The 21,570-nt window shown below is 36.3% G+C and overlaps 1 long non-coding RNA gene across 1 annotated transcript; it reads left to right on the top strand.

The window, feature by feature from the left end:
* Window positions 1–8,616: 8,616 nt before the first annotated feature.
* LOC145279810 (uncharacterized) lies at window positions 8,617–21,095 on the top strand. The gene is made up of 3 exons (XR_013868460.1): window positions 8,617–8,954; window positions 19,234–19,329; window positions 20,350–21,095. It is a non-coding gene; the product is annotated as an uncharacterized LOC145279810 (long non-coding RNA).
* Window positions 21,096–21,570: the final 475 nt, after the last annotated feature.

The following is a 21,570-nucleotide window of genomic DNA, read 5'->3' as shown; positions in this document are numbered from 1 at the left end:
GTTGGCCTCGAGGAGTTCCACTACCTCGACGATCGGGTCGTATTTGCTCCTGTTGCCAAACCGTTTTTATAGTACCTCCCCAGGTTCGCAGAGCCAACCATGTAAGGCAGTACCAGTAGAAGAGCGCCTTTCAAATTTGAACAATCGTCTGTGGATTCAACTATCGTATAAGCCTCTTTTTCAACTATGTGTAGTCGTAATTCCGATGAGTTTAGTGAGCGGGGAAAAAACGCTACACGCCTATCAGCCTGTAAGAGGCATCGGTTTCGATAGTAATTAGTAGTTCGTCGTCGATAACCTTTAAAGATGATTTGGCGACATCTTTCTTAAGTTTCTCGAAAGAATTCACAACTATAGTCGGCATGGGAAATTGTTTATTTTCAACCAAGGGACTGTAGCGTTTTGAAGGTTTTAGTATAAGAACAGAACCAAAACAGAAATATGAAACACGACAGGATTTATTGACTCACTCTTACAACCCGCCTGGGGCTCGATTACATTCCTTTTTTGTCTCTCTTTCCAAAAGAGTTCAATAAGAGAAAAGAGGGTTAACAGTCAAAGGGAGGTAATTCCGATTATTCCACATCCCCCTTTCAAGTCCCAAATTCATAGTGAAAGTTTCTCTGGTGGTTGAACTTTTCTACCACTCTTTGTATATTTTACTTTGGGACTTTCTGAGATAAAGGATCGGATATCCTCGTGTACAGTTGACTGCACATCTGTCTGGTTAGTTTGTCCCATTAAATTATTGTAGCTGCACTCGGGAATGTCTCTGGATGCATTTGGTAAAGCAGACAATTCTGTCGGTGCAACTATTTGAGGAAAATCGATGTGCTCATTTCTTTTTCCAAGATGGTTTCTGTTTTTACGAAACAATCCTGAGTCCATTTCAACCAGAACTGATCTTGGAGTAACATTATCTACCACTTTGGCTGAGCTCGTTTTGGGTGTTTTCAACCAAACTGCCTGTCCTTGGGTAACAGGGGTTTGTTCTCTAGTTCTATGACGTTTATCAAAATACAACTTTTGTTTCATTTTGACCCGAGCGTCTGCTTCTTTGAATTTTTCGACACTTTGTTGATAATTTTCATTTTGGTGAAGAAGTGCTGGAATGCGAGTCCTGAGTTTCCTATTCATCAACAATTCTGCAGGACTTTGGCCATGCTGTAGTGGAGTAGTACGGTAATTAAGTAAAGCAATGTAAGGATCCTTTGATTTAAAAAAAAAGATTTTTGACTGTCTGAACAGCACATTCTGCTTCGCCATTGCCTTGAGGATGGTGTGGGCTGCTGGTAAGGTGAATAAAACCATAGATTTTTGTAAACTCCAGGAAGTCTACACATATAAATTGAGGGACATTGTCACTTATTACCGTTTCAGGTATACCGTACTTAGCAAATATTGATTTGCAGTGGTTTACGATACAACTTGCATTGGTATTTTCAAGATGTGATATTTCTATTCATTTTGAATAATAGTCTACAACTATGAGGTATTTGTGGCCATTCAATTCAAATAAATCCATCGCAACTTTTTGCAAAGGGTAGTCTGGCAACTTGGTTGGTTGTAGGGGTTCTGGCTGATATATTCTTTCTCTTTCACAAATACTACATTTTTCTATTTTCTCCCCTATTTGCTTTGAAAGTCCTGGCCACCAAACATTACTCCGTGTCAATGCTCTACATTTCACTATATCTTGGTGTCCCTCATGAAGACGATCCAAGATGTCTTTTTGAAGATCCGTAGGGATGATTAGTCGGTTCTGATACAGTAAAAGTCCTTGGCAGACTGTAGGGTCCTGCCTTATAAACCAGTAGGGTCTTAGCTGAGAGTCTTGTATAGCGGTTTCAGGCCAATGGTCCATTTTATAATAGTTCATGACTTGACTGCAGATTTTGTCAGAGTGTCAGAAGTCAACACAACGTCTGATTTTACCATCCTTCTTTGGAACTGCTACTCAGAAAGACACCCATTTATTGAAATATCTTTTATTTAAAAAAAAATCTTGCTCGCGAATATCCGTAAAAATGTAATATTTAAAAATATTATTTTGAAAATATATTAATTGTCGCTTAAGTTAATGTTTTAAAGAATAAATATTGAATTGTCTTAAAATGTTTTGTAATATATACTTTTTCTTTTAAATCTTCAAAGGTTTTGTAAATATATTTTTTAAAAAAATGCTGGTGAATATTCGAGCATGTTTGCTATTTGACGTGTTTAAAAACAACCGACGCCATGTGCTTGTGCCAATGTCAAAGTCGACTCGCTCCTTGACAAGGTTCAAAAGAGAGTCGCAAACCTGATAGGCCCTGAACTGGCATCTAAGCTTCAGCCTCTGTTCCATCGATGAAATGTTGCATCCCTCTGCCTTTTCTACAAGTATTTTAGTGGTGAATGCCTTGACGAACTGCAATCACTTGTGCCCCCACGACGTGAGAACCCTCGACAAACCCGACAGGCTGCTAAATCCCACCCCCACACTGTAGAGATCCCTAGATGTAAAAGATATTTTTACTCCAATAGTTTCTTCCCCAGAACCGCTAGACTCTGGAATTCCATCCCAGGTCCCTGCTTCCCCAACAGTACTGACGTGCAGAAGTTCAAGTGTAACGTGAACCGACATCTTGCTGCCCAAATCCCTACATAGTACCCCAGTAGTTGTTGCTCCTGATAGTAGCCCCCTACACCAAAGTGGCAATTTGCCTTGTTTGGGGTGAAAATGTAATAAACATTTTTTTAAAAAAGATAAAAACTAATAAATGTAACATGGGGATGCACTATTCTTGGTACAAAAAAAATTCAAACATTCTCCCCCAACAGGAAATGGCAGTCAACCTACAGTTGGATGACACCTGTAAAATTTACAATACAAAAATTTTTTTCTTTATATATACATATACCACAATGTATAGTCAGAAGAACTCCAGGAAACACATCGGAACAAAAAAGCAGAAAAATTCAAATAGGCTTACTTTATACAAATTCACATGAAAACCTTCGTTTTAGGTTTGAACAGCGGAGTCGGAGTACCCAACCAGATTCATAAATTTATACTAATGATACGATGCTAGGTCACACAGATGTTTGAACTGAAAATATTCCACCAGATAATTAACTACATACATATAAAAGAGTATAAAGGCTTGAGAAGTTCACTTACCCTCCAACCCCCTCATCCTTATATTATCTCTGGCGAACACCAAAATATCAGCTCCGTCGTAACCACAAGAGCCCAGTGAGATCAACACCGGTGCTACAAGAGGGACGAATCCAATCAACCCTATGCTTTGATAAGTTCTTCAACTTGGTGGAATGAAATAAAGCTGAATCCCTCATCCTGCGCAAATTATGCAAGGCAATTACAGTTTTAAACGTTTCTATAGCTATATACATATAGCCAAACAAACAAAGCTAAGTATAGGTGTCAGAAACATCCACGTAGCTGGAGCTGTAATACTTATAGAAGACCCCTATCAAGGGGAAATCCAATCTTCTGGTGATCAGCATGGAAACAAACATATCAGCATTAGAAAACTCACTTCTAACTAAGTATAAGATGGTTCTGAGCGCATCAGAAACACCCCAGGACAAATCTAGCTTGACTTCGAAAGCTCTTGCAATACTGCAGTAAGCTACGCCAAGGCAGCTCTTCACAAAACATTTAAAAACAATAACACCTGCATGTGACTCCAAAGCAGGAAGCGTTCTACTTAAAGGAGCAACTTCATAGAATGAAGGTTCTGCAAGTGATCTCTGCACAACATATCCTACAGAGAATCTGAACTACACACCATGTAGTCAGCAAATTCAATAGGATCCCTAATGGGATTCTTTATCGACTTACACTCAACCTGAATCTGGACGCCCCAGTCCAACTTGAGTTCAAGTAACTCTTCAAAACCATTCTCTTCTTGGTTTTTTCACCTTCACAGGTGAATATAGTGCTTTCTACCCTATATCCTTAATGGAGAATTTCTCTCCCAGTGCTAACATTAGCACTTAAAGTGTACAAAGCTTGTACTTTCACACAGGATAGACTCCTGTCCTTTAACCACTTGCTATTGTCAGAACTACATGACCGGAGTAATACCCCACCGTAATGATTAAGTTCCTCGGTATTCTGATAAGGTTGTGGAAGATAACACCACATGCGAGTTTTCGAACTCACATGGTTAGAGGGCAAAATAATTTCAACATCCCATGGAAATCCCTCTATAAATTTCACAATATTCATGCCCACACTTACTAAGTCGTGGACACGAGTGGTATCATTCATGATACCTGGGAATCTCACTCCCAATACATTTTCTTTAAAATACTACCAGCAAACTGCCCGACAGAAAAATTAAACTTCAGCACCTGACTACGCAGATCCTCTGAAGTGGCATTTGCAACGCTGCCTTCAGACCGTGATACATTTTTCAAGCTATACTTGCCAGCACTCAGCAAACAGTTTTCAGGGTCTGGACATTCGAGCTTAGTAGTTGGTAACTCGCCAAACATCTCCCTAGGGGTTTCGAATATCACAGGGTTGCACAGGGAATCACACTCCACACCATCTGCCAACCTTGAAAGAATGAATCGAACCTGGGACGAGAACACTACAACATTTACAGCATCCTTTTCTACTAGCGAACAGTCCACGTCTTCGCATAAGGAACGATCACCCAACAACTCAGTTATATTATCCACCGATGCTAACCATTCATCAACATCGGCCTTCATTGTCATAAAATAAGGCTTAGGTAATTCCTTCAACAAATCTAAGACAACGATAATCTTCCCCAAATAAAACTTTCGTTTCCTTACAAGGAATCTGGAAGAACGAGTGACCAACATCATGCAGTGTTTGTTTTTTTTCAAAAATATAGAACAAATCCAAACAAATACAAAAAATAGGTGTTCAAATATTATACACAAAAAAATGCACGCACAAAGGTTACAAAGGTATTTGCATAAAATTCCTTCCTCACAGCACAAACAAAACAAGACCAATACAGCATATTGAGCCGTGAAAATATCAAGGGATACAATCCCCAGTTACAAATTAAAAGGGTCACTATGACTTAAAATTAAAATTAAGTGGATTTAAAATTCAAACTTCTATATGGAAGTTAATTGACTGGAAATGAAGAATAACGTTTAACACTCTTTATAGCAGTATCCTCACTGAAATACAACCTAGGGAAAGAGTGGGAACAGAGTTTAAATAAACAACTACATCGGGGGAGGGTACATACCACCAATGTCACATGTGTATCTTCAAAGGAATCCAAATAACCAAATGCAAATACGGGCCAAGGCGAAGAAAGGGGAACTTGTCTTTTCACAAATTCTAGAATAACACTGTCCGCAAAGCAAATGGGTATAAATTCGCTATAGAAAATTATAATAAATATCTTCGTATAATACAATATTTCTAATAATATCCTCTGGTTAATTCATAACCCAGAAACATTTGACATATGTGAGAGAACGCACGTGTTCATTAAATAAAAATAATGGGGTGTATACTTATTCCTTCTTTTTCTAATATATTGAGGAAAATATGTACATACAACTAACACCGGCTTCAGACCCAGCATCTCTATTTTCTAGGCTCCCTACGAGGGTATAGTTAGATAAAAAGTCGTTTCTTAAAGTGGGGAAAATCCAGCTTCGAAAAAATATCGAACACGTTGGATTAGGACGAAAAATAAAATTACCTCAGTCTAGTAGGATTTCTTATTTGCTGACTAGGAACAGAAAATGCTATAGTTTCTCCCAACGTAAATCGCAATACCCGTGGAAATTCAAATAAAGCAAGTAAAATGTAAATTATATTCCGAAATAGGGCTACGAAAATTACAACTTCAATTCTAAAGAGTAAAAAATGAAAAGTGTATACTTATCGCTTAATCTTTTTATTACGAAAAATATTTATGAAAAGTTGTGCGCTACACTAGACGTGCGTAAAATATTAGTCAGATATAAATAAAGACCCTAGACATACATAAAAATGCTAAATTCGGGAATTTTTATTAAGCGAAAGTCGAATGTTCGAGAGACACAAAATTAACAGTCACCTTAACTCAATGCTGATAGTAGTCGCATATTTTAAGGAGAGCGTTAAGATACATGCCAACTTACATCGTAAGAGGGAAGGGAATTTAGTAGCTGAAATATCTATATGGGCTGTAGGGTGCGGGGAGGTTACAGAAAGAGTCAACAAGTGGGCCAGTGATAGGAGTGTATTTAATCCTAGCTAAGTAATGCATTGAGAGAATGAGAATAAAACGGATCTCGAGATAGAAAGGGGAGGGCATACGCTTTATATCATATAAGGTGTATGGTAACTTAGTTCGCTAAATTATTTGAAAGACCTGACCACTTAATTTGAAAATTATTCTGAAATAATGGAGCATGAGTTTGTAAAATGCCTTCAAATAAAAGCAGTAAACTTACAAAATGCTTCTAAATAAGGGAAAATAAAATTGGAAAATGCCTTTAAATAACGGAAGAAATTCACAGTAGTCGAACGAATCTAAGTGACGTTGATAGTGTCAGGTAGCAGAGGCAACAGAAATTTCAAGAAGTTAAATTTAATCCTAACTTGAAAGAAAAAGAATTAAAGCATGTCTCGATTAGAAAAGGGTACACTAAATTTTCAAAGTGTCCCAAATAAGGGACACAAATGGCTAAATGTATTTAATATAGAGACAAAGTTTGCAAAATGCATTTACCGAAAGAGAATTAACGTATCTCGATGAAAAGGGAATATACTTTACTTTCAAAGCGTTCCGAAAAAGGGAATAATAAATTTGCAAAATGCATTCAAATAAAAGCAGTAATTTTCCAACCACTTCTATATAAAGGGGAGAAATGTGCAAAATGTCGGAAAACAATTTGAAAAAAAGCCCTCAAATAAAAGCAGAAATTTCTCAAACTACTTTTACATAAAGGAATAAAAATTTGCAAAATGTCGGAATTTATCTTGCTTCCAGATAAATTCGACACTACAGTAACTAACCTGAAAAAAAAAAAATGACAGCATGGAATAAAAAAAAGTGTGTGCGTGTGTGTGTGGGGGGGGCAAAGAATAAAATATAAAGGTCTTGCTTTGAAACGAAGAAGATGATTTATTTACAATAATAAGTTGCAAATTTTTCCCTTTGCAGGCATTAAACTTATGAAACGCCAAAGTAACATATTATGAAAAAAATAACACTGGTTCTTATAAAGTAGTTGTGTGTATCCATTAACGAATACAATAATAATATTCAAAACAGTATCTCCTAATCACACTCACATATGAAACAAATTTTAGGAGCGTACTCACAAATTGAACCCCAGTCAGGCACGTGCCTTTTTCTTTTTTTGTTTAAAGTCCTTTTAGAATTTTCTCTCCCTCCATGTTGGCATGCAAACCGTAGACACACAGATGGATTTCAGAAGCAAGACCGCGTCACTTGTCCATTTTTTTTTTTTTTTTTTTACCGGGTATTCTTCTTTGAATGATGCTCGTCAATATTCCATCTTCAGTGCCGGGCGGGCAATGAACCAAAATGTCCAATCTTCACGCCCGCCGAATTTCGAAAGAGAAAGAATCTCGCGCTGGGCTCGTGACGTCATCATGGAGCCAGCATTTTCCTTTTCTCAAATTAAAGGGAGTTTCATACAAATCCAAAATATACGAAACTAAAAACCATAAAGGATACGAAATACAGAAAATCATATATAAGAACCAGATAAAAAATAATAAATGTAAACGGGGGGGGGCACCATTATTAGTACAAAAAAAATTCCAACAGTAGTTTCAAAAATGGAACCCCGAGTATAATGTCCATACAGGAGTCAGGAAGTACCGTAAGGTCAATCCGTTTATGTTCGCAACCATTGAAGAAAATGTTCTCGGTGCAATATTCGGACAGTTTAAGGGAAATGGCGGATGATGCCATAGAAATTACGGAGTTCTGTTTTAAAGTGGACAGTCTCATTGTTTTGACAATGCGGCCACGGATAAAATTATCAGAACTGCCGGTGTCTATAACGGTAGTTAGTTAACCTTTTTCCTTTTAACTCCACAATTTCGGTGATAGGAGAGCAATTATCACCTCTTTACTAGGCTTTACCGAACTAATTTCACAGCCAATAATAAACGTAAGAGCAAATAGTAAACGTAAGAGCAAATAGTAAAGAGCAGGTAGCAGCAGTAAACGCAAGAGCTGTTAGTAACGAAATGTTGAAGAAGAAAACCTCAGCCCTTTTAAAAGGAAAAGGAACGTATGCAAAATCACGTGCCATAGAAACTTTTACTTTAACGGAAATATAACATTTCTCTTATTATTGGGCCATTTTTATTATGACGTTTAATTCATTTTATTTAATTTTTGGACAAAAATACGTTTAGTTAATAAGTATTTATGTTAAATATACATTAATTTAATTGACTTAATTTTATGTTTATACAAAAACATCTTTTCACAATTAATTATTTTTCGAAATAAACATATTTCAATGAAAAACAAAACAAAAAAAAAAACGGCACTTTTCTTTTGTGTTAACATTCATTTCTGCAAGTATAAAATACGAAACTGTCGTTAAATACAATGACCCCACAACTCAATCCCCACTCTTCAATCCTGCAGTCCAATGCACTTCTGACAGCAATTGCAAGTTCGGGAGGAAGTCGCTTGTCTCGGTCAACCAGTGAAAATGAATTTTATCCGTTCTGTGCTATTAGTTTTGTCTCCATTAAAATAGGAAAATATTGCGACAAATTAAATAATAGTTTTATGCGTAATATTCACCGAAATTATCGACAGTTTCGCAATAGTGTATTTAAATTAGTTTTGCATTAATTTTATGCGAACTTGCTTTTCCGGTCGCCATCTTAAGTTTAAACTTCCGCCCGTCTAACTCGTCTCAATTTATAATCGTTTCTCTCTGGAAATTAGCTTATCAAACAAAAGGTGAGTATTACTTGAATTTAAATGTTTTATTGGTTCTTCTTTTTTACAAGAGCATATCTGAACTTTTATGATTACCTTTAATTTTGATTTTGAAGTAGGTCAACATCTCTAGTTTGCACGTAAACGGAGTCAGGTAATTTAATACAATCGTCACAAATCGATTTTTATAAATCTATATGGATGTATATTTATACGAGTGCCCTGTGAACGATTTTGACATTGGAAATTATCGCAAATTTGTAGTTGTTTTATTATGGCCCTTAAGCTGAAATATAATATCCGAAAATATATATAAAATGGGTTTAAGATGTGAGTAATTCAGTTAACCTTATCTCTAGGGTCTGCCAAACGATTGTGAAAAATGGTCCGCATGTTTCCGTGACGTCAGATATGTGTTAACTATACGAACTATGGAAAAGCAGAAGTGACTTAATGATTTAAAAAAAAAACTTTGTTTTTCTTCTTCAAACTGCAATTAATAATTAATCTTTGTTATAATTTTGTAGGTTTTAAGATTTACACAGTTTAACGATTAATAATATTATAAACATTTGTATATTAAATATGAAATACGGTTTTACATAATGTTCATTTGCTTACCTACGAGGTTCCATATTTTGTTAGGTAAAAAGAGACATACAAAATATGAGAGGGGGGCTACAAATGCTTAATATTTGTGCAATAATATTTTCAAATTGGTTTTAATCTGGCAATAAAATAGCTGACAAGAGTCATGTTTATATTAAAACTTAATATTTAAAAAAAAAATTTAAACAAAAATCTATGTTGTAATGGAACATTTTGAAATAATGGAATTTTAATCGTTTAAATCTTTTAAAAATTAATTAATTTTTAGGAAGTTTCTTTTTCTTGGCAATTCAACTAATTATAGTATATATTAATTCGAAAAAACGCTATTTAAAAATACATAATAATATTAAATTTATATAAATTTTTTAATTGCAACTTCAAGGTAATTATTTTTCAATATGTGTATTTAAATTTAAAAAAAATAAATATATTTTACTTATTTGAACTCTTATGTTTCATAATAAACAGAAATGTCCATAGATTTAAATGTATTTTGTTCAAATTTCGAAAAAATAAATAGGGGTGGGGATACGCACTAAAAAAAAAAATTCCCTTGTATATTTTATGGAAACTGCGTTTTATATGTAATTTCATTCTAAAATGGATAAGTATCGAAAAGCTGACCATTAGTTAATTTTTGCTAGATTTATTAAACACGGGTATGTTTTCTTGTTCGAAATGCTTACTACATGGGCATGTTATTTTAAAGCGGCAATTATGTAAACACGATTTTCGTCTTGCAATTTCATTATTTTCGTACAATAAATTTTTTTAAAAATTATTACTAGTTTATTTTTCCCTTCTTGTTTTAAATGGTACAAAAGTTATATTGATAATATTAATTTATAATAAAGTTACATCGTTTTACATATAGTGTGTGTGGGGGGGGGGTAATTCTGTGGTGACTTTTGGTAGTGCCTAGTTATCCCCCTCTGTTACTTAAAACATGACACATAAATAAACATACTACTCAGTTTTAAGCAGTAATTCTTTTTTGGTATGCCAGCACGCTAAAAAGTATGCTACGTGCCAAATTTCATTCCGTCATAAAAACAATTTTCTACAGAAAAAAAGACAACTTATTTTTACATTTTTATCTAGCAAATAAACATTAAATTATATATGAAAAACCACGTTTATTATTTTTAAAATCCAACAATGGAGCTGAAGTCGATGTTTTCGATTGTAAAACAAAAGTAACTTTTTTGATAAATCCCTGTGTGGCATACCGCTGAAATATTTTTTCTAAAGAATAAAATTGAATAAAGTTTATTTTTACAAGAATGTTTATGCATTTATTTAGCGAATACACATAAAAATATCTATGAAAAAACATGTTTATTATTTTTAAAAATAAAAATTATGCAACAGGGATGAAGTTGGCTTTTTTCTTAAGCGAAACAGACTTGTTTTGATAAAATTGTGTGTGGCATACTGCTGAATTATTTCTTCTAAAAAGTTAAAATGAATAAAATTTATTTTTATAATGATGTTTATACATTTATCCAGTGAATAAACATAAAAATATATATGAAAACACACGTTTATTATTTAAAAAAAAAAGTTAGTTTTGTTTTTCAATCGAAAACATCAATTTCAGCTCTGTTGTTGGATTTTAAAAATAATAAACGTAGTTTTTCATCTATTATTTTATGTTTATTCGCTAGATAAAAATGTAAAAATAAGTATTTTTTTCTGCAGGAAGTTTTTCTAATGACGACATGAAATTTGCTACACTGGCGTACTTTTTAATTTTTCAATATTTATAGCATTTTTTAATAAAAGAAAGTATGCATTATTTAATCTTGATTGTTTTCTTATTTTTAAATCTACAACAGAATTTACCGCTTTTTTTTGTAAAAAGAAATGGAATAAATTATTTTTGTGCTTGTAGTAAGAAATGCTACCAAAGGCAGAATAAGTTGCTTTTATTTAATTAAGCATTTTAAAAATTAGTACTAACCTGTTTGTGTGCAGTCTGTAGAGTTCCATGTAGACAAAAAGAATGAAGAAAAATTTTTTTTAATTCCATTTTCACCACAAACAAGGCACAGTGCAATTTTGATGTAGAGGGCTACTTTCAAGGCCATAAGTTGCAGGGATGGTACATAGAGAGTTGAGCATCAAGATGTCTGTTCAAATTATATTTGAACTTTTGCATTTCAGTACAGTTGGGAAAGCAGATAGTGCGAAGAGTGTTCCAAAGTCTAGCAGTTCTGAGGAAGAAACTATTAGCATAGAAGGCCTTCTTACATCTAGGGATCTCTGCTATGTAGGGGTAGGATTTTGCTGCTGGTCGGGTTTATCGGGGGTATTTACATTGAGGGGATACAAGGGCTTGTAATTCGTTGGAGCATTCACCATTAAAATAATTGTAGAACAGGCAGAGGGATGCAACATTTTGTAGATGGGACAGAGGCTGAAGCCTAGATGGCAGTTCAGTACCTATCAGGTTGGTGACTCTCTTTTGAACCCTTTACAAAAGTTAGACTAGTAGCAGATGCACCAGCCTAAATGTAGTAACAATATTCCATACATGGGCGAATAGTGGCCTTGTAGAGGTACAGGATACTTTCAGGCATAAGTAGCTTTCTAGTACCGTAGAAGGAGCCCACCTTACAGCAGGCATGCCAATGCTCTCGATGTAGCTGTTTCAACTCATATTCCCTGTGAATATTAAGCTGAGGAGTTTTAAAGTACTTTCAGGTAATGTACTTTAGCCATATCTATTGGTGGTTGAGAAGGTTGTAATTATTGAAGGAAACAAGCTTAGTTTTAGCAGCATTGAATGTGACTCTACATTTTTGTCCCGATTCCACTACAGATTGGAGATCTTCCTCTAGTGTTTCTGCCATTTTCTTAGATATGTGTTTATTTTTTTTTCCTGTAGTGCTTGTTATAAAGCATGGTATCATCGGCAAATATACTCATCTCAGAGACATTTTTATCAGGAGGTCATTTATGAATATTAGCAATAATAAATGGCTACCTTTTCTCCTTATATGCTTGCAATAGTGTTACCTAATATGCAATTCAGATGCTTCAGGTTGGATATAAAAACCTGAGTTTTCAGAGACAGGGCTGATATTGGATTTGGATATCAGAGTAGCAAATGTTATCAGTAGTGTGTCCTGTTCTGGAGTTGAGTTTTTACAGGCAAGCATTGAGTATTAGAGTAGCCGGTGTTTGGCAGTAGTGTGTCAAATTAAACATTTGATTGTTTTAACTCAAAGCAATTTTAAACTGGTTAGTTGAGAAAGAAGAGGTTCAGATATGCTGCCTAGGAATTGGTCAACTAAAAGAGTTACATGGGAGTGGAAAGAACATTATATTTGGTGCTAAAAGTTGGGAAGAAGTTCAGAAGTTTGTTAAGAATTGTGTTCGATGCCAATCAATTGATCCTGTCCCAAATATATGGTGAAATTCGAACTTTGAAGAATTGGATAAGATTTGATATAGAGATAACACTCAATCGTGGAGAAGTATACTTGTCATTGATTGACTGTGGACCGGATAGACTGGCAAAATATGGAATCAACATCTGCAGTTGCAGAGGAATTGGAAAAGGTGATGCTTGAATAAGGTCCAGTAAAGAAGTTGATAATGGATGATGGCACCGTTCTTAGCTCAGAAGATCTCCAGACATTTAAAAAAAAAAAGATGCTTTCCTAAATTCTGAATAACTGCTTCTGTGGTACCAGTTTTCAAGAATTCTGGTGAAAGAACTGGCCCATTAAATTATCGCCCCATTAGCTTCCTCCTGCTTTTCACCAAAATATTTTGGACCATATTTAATTAAGTTCTAGTCACTCACCTTACAGCTGCTAAACTTCTGACTGACCAACAATATGGATTTAGACAAGCCTGTTCTACAGCAGATATCCTAACTGTAATCTCGGAACATATATACCAATTCACTGGACAAAGCAGGGGAAGGTAGGGCAGTAGCCCAGATATATCTAAGGCTTTTGACAGGGTATGGCATGATGGTCTTCTCAGGAAAATCAGATCATATAGTATCACTGGAAGAAAACAACACAAATTCTTCTTGAGTAGAAGAATCCAGGTTGTCCTCGAGGTACATCTAAACAATATGATATAAATTCAGGACTATTTCAGGGGTCTAACCTTGAACCTTTATTATTCCTAATATTCATAAATGACCTCCCTGATAAAATTATCTTTGAGATGGGTATATTTGCTGATGACACCATGCTCTATAACAGGCACAGGCGGAAAACAAATGAAGACATATCTAAAAAAATGGCAGAAACACTAGAAGAACACATCTAATCTGTAGTGGAATGGGGACAAAAATGGATGGTCACATTCAATTCTGTTAAGACTAAGCTTGTTTCCTTCAATAATTACAAGAAATCTTCTCTACCACCAATAGCAATGGCTAAAAACACATTACCTGAAAGTACTTCTTTTAAACTCCTCGACCTAACATTCACAGGGAACATAAGTTGGAACAGATAGATTGAGAGCATTGCTAAGGCCTCTGTAAAGAAAGTGGGCTCTCTCTACCATGCTAGAAACCTATTTACGCCTGAAAGTATCCTGTACCTCTATAAGACCACCATTTGTCTATATATGGAGTATTGTTGTCACATTTGGGCTGGTGCATCTGCTACTCATGTCTCACCTAGATAGAGTTAAAAAAAGAGTCACCAATTTAATAGGTCCTTAACTGTCATCTAAGCTTTAGTCTCTGTCCCATCAATGAAATGTTGCAGCCCTTTGCCTGTTCTACAAGTATTTTCATAGTGAATGCTCTGACGAACTACAAGCGCTTGTGCCCCCTAGATGTAAATGCCTGCGACAAACCTGACAAGCAGCTACATCCCACCCCTACACAGGAGAGATCCTTAGATTTAAGAAAGCCTTCTACTCCGATAGTTTCTTCCCTAGAACTGCTAGACTTTAGAACCAGCTTCTGGGATTCTGCTTTCCTTACTGTTCTGACATGCAGAAGTTCAAGTGTGTAGTGAAGTAGAAAAAAAAAGAAATAAAAAAAATATATGAGACACAGCTGTTCCTTCCAAAAGGTCGAGCTCTTCAACGTCCAAAAATAATTCACCGTCACAAAAAGAATTCGCCGTCACTTCTTCCAACCGTTGTTTCACTCTCTGTGCTCTTCACCCTGCTTAAAAAAGTACCGTTTATATGCTGCCCATTCCTCCACTTATGCAAATTGACTATCAACCAGAGCAATCTAGTTTTCCATTTCTCCAAATAGCCAATTTGCAAAGGGGGACAACTCAAACCACACGCCCCCTTGATCTACACGATCATCACATGTCAAACCATCATGTAGTCGCTCAACCAACATGGCGGCCGTCTCTCTCGCTGCGATCTCTGCGGAGCCTCTTCGTGAACATCGCCACTTGGCTCGACGTCGCTGTCTTCCTCTGATGACACCACTACCGACCACACATCAAGGATGTGTCGAGGGATGCCATCGATAGATACATTGTTCGGGGACTGGACACTTGTCACAATGCCCCTCCCCCAGCGTGTGGTACAGCGAGCATCAGGCGGTTTGATCCACACTTCCTCTCCCACTTGTACAGTCGCTTGCTTTTCACCTTCCTCCGTGGGTACCTGTGCAGTTCGGGGATGCTGCCACTCGTACTTGAAGACTGCCCTCTGCGGCACTGACTCCACTTTTTGCCCTGACTTTGGAGCCATATTATACCAGAAGACAGCTTCTGGCGGCAAAATCTGGCCCCTTTCAGCTATAGCCTTAATGGTCCTGTGATGCCGCTCCACAATTCCGTTTCCGCCTGGTCTATATGCAGCCCTGAAATAGCACCGTACTCCCCACTTATCCAACACATTCTCCACGGCAGCTGAGCGAAAGGCAGTTCCATTGTGCATTAGCACTTCCGTCACTGGACCCCTCTCCAGAAACACCTCTTCCAAGACTTTTGCAATTTCACCTGCATTTTCCACCTTGATTTCCCTCCAAATGGCTACTCTTCCTGGTCCATAGTCGACCATTGACAGATATGGCCTCTGTCGATAGTGCATTACGTCTATCGCCAACCTGCTCCAGTTCTCTGCCACCTGAACCTCACCAGCTTCGTGTCTACTCGGCGCAGGGTCGATTGATTGACACCGGCTGCATCTCTCAACCACTGTCCTAACGGCCTCATTTGTGATTCTGGGGTCCACCTTCCTGGCCAAGAACAAGATTCTATCCACTCCAAAATGGTGTGTGTCATGCAAATCCTTCAGAGTGTCTTCATTCAAACAACATATTGCAACAGCCGCCTCATTCGGCGCCTTTAGCCAGGTCTTCCGCACCCTCGTCATCACATCTGCTCTGTTCTTCGCTGAAGGAACGATAGTGACCCTAAGTTGAAGATCAAATTCCCTAATCAGTTCCCTTAATATCATCAATCGACGCTTTACTAGCATCTTGGCAGCGCCTTTCGTTTTCACTCTCCTTTCTCCTGTAGCTTCGGACTGGATCCAAGAGAACACAGTGGCTGAGTCGGTCCTCACCTCAACATTCTGTAGCCCCCATTTCAAGGCTAATTTGATGCCCTTCATAACTGCATCCAGTTCCGCCACATTTATGTGAGCCACGTCGTCCTTCTTCCGCAACCAAGCAGCATCTTCTGCAGTAACACCACCTATATCCAAGGTGACCCCCACTGCTATACAGCTTGCATCACACCACACAACACCTTCTGCACTGTTGGGTACATGCCAAACACCTCTCACTGGATCCTCCCTCTTTACCTCTTCAATAATCTCTCTCATAATGTCCACCGTCTCTTTATCAACTCCATCCTCCCACTTTGCTCCACTAGCTCGCATTTTGATATAACTACATGATGTCCGTAGCCATCCTGCAGTAGGGTAATGGCCCACCAGTCTTCCGCATATTGAGAAGAGTTCTCGCCTGCTCAATTTTTCCGACACCTCCGGGATCTCATTTCCCCTCCGGAACACTAACCGTCCTATCTGGTCCTTTCTTAGTTGGAGCCCTAACACAGCTCCTCCCTCCAACGATTCCAGGTGTTTTGCAATTAGCCCAAAGCTGTTGAGGTGTTTTACTACGTCCTCAGCAGTTGTTACTGTCTCATCCACCAAAATATCATCAATGTAGTAACTGGTGACTCTTCTGACTGCGTCCTCCTTGCTTAGCACCGTTTTGAGGATCGCTGCCATGATTTTTGGTGCAGAATTCAGACAAAACCCAACCTAGTCAGACAGTACGTTTGGCCCTTGTATCTGACCAGCTGGTATTTCCAGAATTCCTGTGAAATGTGGATCTGTAGGTATGCATTTAGGGTCACCTCTACTTGTGGTGACATACCCTGAAGCGCCTTCATCGAATAAGTGGGGTAGCCACCGGCGCAGTGGCTTCCCTCTGTTCGTTTTCCGTGGGGACAGAATCTGCTGATGTGGCCGACTTCCCCACAGCGGTAACACATGTCTTCTAGCTTTGGCTCCCTACACTCCCTCGCCATATGGGGCCCTTGGCATCGGTAGCATCTGCCAGAGAACCTGGGTCTCTGCCACAGTCCTCTCTGCTTTTTGTCCTTTACAATTTCCTGCTGCAGTTTGCTTCGTTGAGCGACAGCTATGATTCCCTGCTCACTCTCTTTTTTCCTGGCCAGCACCCTCGCCTGTGTAATCAACTCTGCCGCCTCCATAGTATTTACACTGGGCAGTTGCTGCAGACGTATAGAAATATGGTCCGGGAAGCCATTGATAAAGGCCATCTTAACCATCCGTCGACGGCCTCCTCCATTGAATCCTGCTAGTCCCGTCAACCTCCTGATATTGTTGGCGTAAACATCGACAGGCTCTCCGGTCCACACCATACGGCTTAGTTTGCCATATGCCACAAATGGTCCTTCGGTAAATGCTTCCTTCAACTTTTCCTCAATGGCGTCAACAGACAGTCGATCCTCCTCCCGCATCTCCAGATATAGGGCCAGAGCATCACCATCAAGATACAGCGGTATCAAGCTGGCTACATCCGCGATGTCCCGCAACTTAGCGACAAGTTTAACCTTGGTCAGCCAGGTTATAACCTCCCTCTCCAGAGAACTTCTTAAGCATTTCACTGCTGATCCTCTTTGCTTCCATAGTTCCCGCCGAAATAGCTTGTAGTGAAGTAGAAAAAAAAGAAATAAAAAAAAAATATATGAGACCCAGCTGTTCCTTCCAAAAGGTCGTTCTTCAACGTCCAAAAATAATTCACCGTCACAAAAAGAATTCGCCGTCACTTCTTCCAACCATCGTTTCACTCTCTGCGCTCTTCACCCCTGCTTAAAAAAAGTACTATCAACCAGAGCCATCTAGTTTTCCATTTCTCCAAACAGCCAATTTGCAAAGGGGGACAACTCAAACCACACAGAGCCATCTAGTTTTCCATTTCTCCAAACAGCCAATTGGCAAAGGGGGACAACTCAAACCACAAAGTGCAATGTGAACAGACATCTTGCTGTTCACCTCCCTTCATAGTTTCCCTCTTATGCCCCCAATAGTAGCCCCTACTTCAAAGTGGCACTGTGCCTTGTTTGGGGTGAAAATTAAATTAGAAAAAAGAAGAATCTATTATAGGGGAGCCTATAGACCTGGATGAAATAGAATAGTGGAGCAACATCATTGAATTATCAAAGTGATAGCTGAGAGAGGAAGGATATCACCTGAAGAAGCTACATTCTGGTACAACATGGCTCCCAAGGTTGGGCCAAGTGCCACATAGATCAGTTTTAATTATGAATGGAAGAACCCCAGATATACATCCCCAGAAAGCGATGAGTAAAGATCCTCCAGAATCCAAATAGAAGAGATCTAGGTGAAACCACCAAATGTGCAATGTACAATGCAATGAGGAAAGATGTGTGATTACAGAGGTGCTATCCCCTAACAACTTAAGTGTAGATAGAATGCCATGCCATATTTTAGATTTAAGGCATATAGTCAATGTAAATGAAGATGTAAATGCTGGGACAGAAAGCAATGGAGGTGAACCAGTAGCAATGTGCAGACCACAGAGAGACTGTCCTGAGCCAATCCAAGCATTGAATTATATAATGTAAAATGATCTTCAATAATCAAGGGGGCGTGTAGTTTGAAATGCTTTCATAGCAAAAATAAGTTGCTTCTCTATAATTAAGCACTTAAAAAATAGTACAAACCTGTTTGTACAGTCTGTAAAGTTCCATGTAGACAAAAAGAATGAAGAAAATGAAAATAACAATGCCTTTCTTTTTATCTGCTTCCAATATTGTCACCTAGTATGCAAATGAGATGCTTCCAGTTGGACATAAAACGACTGATTTTTCAGAGACTTAGTTGATTTTGGATTTATATGTCAGAGTATCGTGTTTTGTTAGTGTGTCATGTTCTGGAAGTAAGTTTTGACAACCGAGCTTTTAGATTTTGAGTTGGGTTTTTACAGCAGAATGTTGAGATTTGGAGTAGTGAGTTACAAGCAGCAGTGTGTCAAATTAAACATTTGATTTTTTAGTAATATAATATGGCTTTTTAACTTGCTGCAAATTACCTTTTTTGCACTTATGCAGAATACAGACTATGCTGAAACAATAATGTTTTTATTTTGAAACTTATTTTATCCCATTTAAAACCAACTTGGTATCTTTCTTGTCTTCTCATGTCTTTTTATTACGTAAAAACATGGTTTATTATTTTACAGACTTTTTTTTTAATATCTGGACTGCATATACCTTCAACAATAGATCCTGACCTTTAAAGAAAACAGCTTTAAAGTTAAAGTATTTATGAGTAGAAGGTAATTATCAGAATATATACAAATGTTTACTTTTTATTATGTCTAATTTTTATTGTAATGGCATGGATTTATTTTATTATTTTAAATCGTACATTTCTTTAAAATCAGTTAATTTAACACCACAATCTTTATGAACATACTATTCAGCAACTAATACAGTTTCTCATATTTTTTTAAATAAGAATACTCTACAAATTTGAAATTTTGTAAAATTTGGATGCCTTCATTTTTTTTCACAAACTATTTTATACTATTTTTATATAAGTGAAAATAATTTTTTAAGAAATTGTTATATTTAGTACAATGAAATATATTAAATCATGAATATATTATTACATGTGTAAAAAAGATTAATAAATTTTATTTTGTTATGTTTTATGGCATATCAACCATTTGTGAATAATAGTGGAGATTTTAATATATTCTTCATGTTTTTAGAATCTTTAGACCCTTCTACATTAAATTGTTTAATAAACACCATTGAAAGAAAATTGCGGAATTTATCATTTGCATTAGACAAACATTCGTTGAAATGTGTTGCAATGAAATGGGATTATTTTTACTGTTTTTTTAAAACTCATCAATAAATTTATCATAATTCTTATAGAGATCATCAAAGTAGTGATGCCTTCCAAAAATTATCCAAAAGAATGTCTTGCTTTTGTAAACTTTAAAGATTTGCAAAGTATAAAAGAAAGTGTTATATTTTAGAACTCATTAGTAAAAGTTGTGGATATTTAGTTTAATAAAATCTATAAAAATAATTCATTTTATTAATGGGTAAGTATTGAAACAAATAACCTCATTATATTTTGAATGTAATAATTATAGGACTCCTTAAAAAATGTGCATGATTTCTTTCTACTTTGTGATAACTCAAAATGCGGAAATATATATCTACTTTATTTACTAAAGAATAACTGTTTTTTTACACCTTAACATTTAAAAATATTTTTGTTCAAAGAACATACATAAAATAAACATTATTTCTTGTAATTTCTCTTATTTTAATTTTTGCAGAATATCCAGCAATCAGTATAAAGAAAAACAAACGCAAATTGTATGAATTTAAATGCAAGAAACGAGTGAAAAAATATCCCTGTGAAATACACGAATTTTTTCTTTCATAAAATTGAATTTTATGACAATATATTGAAAAACATTTTCTTCACAACTGTGTATATATTTCTTTTATTCTTAATCTTATTAAAAGGAATGCTAGTGAGATAAATTATCACAAATGCATATGAACAATGTAAATATGGCTGCATGTAAGTAATGCAGTCATTAGTGCATATGGATCCATTATTTCAGACATTTAAAATACTAGAAAATAGACACTGCTAATTATGAAAAGTGAAATTATATCTTAATCATGGCTTGAAAAAATAGTTTTTTTTAAATCCTCAATTAAAATACATAAGAAATGATGTCTGCTTGATAGAATAATGAGAATCTATGTATATTACATTTCTTGCATGAGGTTTATAATACATCCTATAAAATGTATAAAAATTAACTGAATATTTCACTTATGTTCGGTTTTCATCAATCTGTACAGATGTGGTCCATAGATAAAAGAGTGAGATGACACACAGAGGAGAACAAAAATATATATGTAATCAATTACATTTAAAAGCAAATGATGTTTTCATTGAAGCAAGAGATAAGATAAAAATTATTACTCTAATTTGACATCACAAAAATTGAACAGATAATATAAATATTTTTGTAATGATTCTGTTCATTAAAATACAAAATAAAAAGGAAAATATAAAAAATAAACTACTAAAATATCTGACATATTTCAACTTCGAGTATGAACATCATGTCAGATACCATAGAGCAACCATATTCTTGTAAAGTATGTGACTATTCTTTTAAAACAAAACAAAGTATGCAGCAACATATGCGAACACATACTGGAGAGAAACCATATTCTTGTGAAATATGTGGTGCTTCATTTAAATGTAAAAAAGCGGTGGAGCCACATATGCGAACACATACTGGAGAGAAACCATATTCTTGTGAAGTATGTTGCTCTTCTTTTACATACAAACAAAGTTTGCACCAACATATGCGAACACATACTGGGGAGAAACCATACTCTTGTGAAATATGTGGCTCCTCTTTTACATATAAAAAGAAAATGTTGCGTCATACACGAATGCATACTGGAGAGAAACCATATTCTTGTGAAGTATGTGGTTCTTCTTTTACAACAAAACAAAGTATGCAGCA

Source organism: Euprymna scolopes, chromosome 1 (genome assembly GCF_053919585.1).
Source record: "Euprymna scolopes isolate OS-2025 chromosome 1, ASM5391958v1, whole genome shotgun sequence".
In the NCBI taxonomy this organism is placed as follows: domain Eukaryota; kingdom Metazoa; phylum Mollusca; class Cephalopoda; order Sepiida; family Sepiolidae; genus Euprymna; species Euprymna scolopes.
The sequence above is the reverse complement of the archived record's forward strand: the minus strand, read 5'-3'. Positions and strand labels throughout refer to the sequence as shown.